The sequence below is a fragment of the Empidonax traillii genome, unplaced genomic scaffold (assembly GCF_003031625.1).
Source record: "Empidonax traillii isolate 1590-97213 ecotype Southwest subspecies unplaced genomic scaffold, ASM303162v1 scaffold4630:size9407, whole genome shotgun sequence".
NCBI lineage: Eukaryota > Metazoa > Chordata > Aves > Passeriformes > Tyrannidae > Empidonax > Empidonax traillii.
In genome coordinates this window covers 2,250-3,634 of record NW_020959823.1, presented here as the reverse complement: position 1 = coordinate 3,634, position 1,385 = coordinate 2,250, and the positions used below count along the sequence as shown (strand labels likewise).

Sequence of the window (1,385 nt, the reverse complement as noted above, 5' to 3'; positions counted from 1 at the left end):
GGGGGCACCCGAGGGTGGGCAGGGCAGGGACAAGAGGGAGCATCCAGGAGATGGGTGGGAATGGGGGACACCCCTGGGTGGGCTGGAAGTGGGGGGGGGCAGTCAAGGGTGGAGGGGGTCGGGGGGACCCCAGGTGTAGATGGGGGGCACTGAGGGAGTGCTGGGTTGGGGCACCCCGGGGGTCTCACAGCCTCCCCTGAGGGTGCAGGTGCCACAGGGGGTCCCGGGGGCGATGCCAGCACGGGGCCCCCACCCGGCGACCCCCACGGGGCCCCCCCCGAGCCCTCCCGGGGGCCGCGGCTCTTCTGCCTCGAGTACGAGGGGGACGACGGGACGGTCACGGCCGTGATCGTGCACCAGGTGAGACCCCGGGGCGGGGGGCACGGGGCACTGGGGGGGTTCTGTGGGGCAGGGGGTGCTGCTGCGGGTGGAGGGGGTGCCACAGGGTTGGGGTGCGGTGAGGGAGGGGTCAGTGGCACAGGGGGCGCTGCCATGGGTAGAGGGGGTGCCGTGGGGTGCAGTGGGTGCCCATTGGGTGGCTGGGGGGTCCCATGGGGTCAGAGGTGCTGCTGTGGGACAGGGTGGGGGTGCCATAGGGTCGGGGTGCTACGGGTGGGAGGTGCTGTGGGGCGGGATGTGCCCACTGAGAGGGGGGGTCCCGTGGGGCAGTGGGGAGGCTCTGTGGGCCGGGGGTGGTGCTGTGGGTGCCCCCGGGGGGTCCCTGTGTGCCGTGGCCCCAGCGGTGCCGTGTCCCCCCCAGGGGGACAGCGCGGAGGAGGTGACGCGCCGGGTGTGCGCCCGCAGCCCCCTGGAGCCCCCCCTGCGCAGGGCCCTGTGCCAGCGCGTGCAGGACGAGCTCAGCAAGCGCCGGGGCACGGGCTGACACTGCCACACCCCCCCGGGGGACACGGGCACCCCCCCAGGACGGTGCCACCCCCGCCGGTGTCAATAAAGGTGCTGCGAGGCTCTGGTGTCTGTCACTGTTGGGGAAACTGGGGCGGGGGGACGCTCGGGAGGGGGGAGGGCTCCTGGGGACCCCTGCATGTCATCCCCCTCAGAGTCCCCTGCCAGGGTGTCCCTGTGTGACAGTGGTGCCATGTCCCCCGACCCCTCTGTCCCCTCCCAGGTGCCATTGTTTGCCCAGGGACCCCCTTGTCCCCTCCATGGGGTCCCCTCCTCGGTGTCATCGTGTCACCAGGGATCCCTCTGGGGGGCCACAGCCCCTTCCTGCCCCCTGGCCCAGGGTGTCCCCAGGGTGAATGCCACTGTCGTGTTATTGTAGGGTCTCCCCAGGGTGGGTTGTGGGGGCGTCTATTGTGGTTGGGGCTCCCTGAATCAGGGTCCTTTGTTATTGTGGGGTCTCCTGAGAGCAAGGAATGGTCTCC

At 71.6% G+C, this 1,385-nt stretch overlaps 1 long non-coding RNA gene across 1 annotated transcript; it reads left to right on the top strand.

The window, feature by feature from the left end:
• Positions 1 to 159: 159 nt before the first annotated feature.
• Positions 160 to 966, top strand: LOC114072956. Its single transcript, XR_003574256.1, has 2 exons — positions 160 to 360; positions 761 to 966. It is a non-coding gene; the product is annotated as an uncharacterized LOC114072956 (long non-coding RNA).
• The last annotated feature ends 419 nt before the right edge of the window (positions 967 to 1,385 follow it).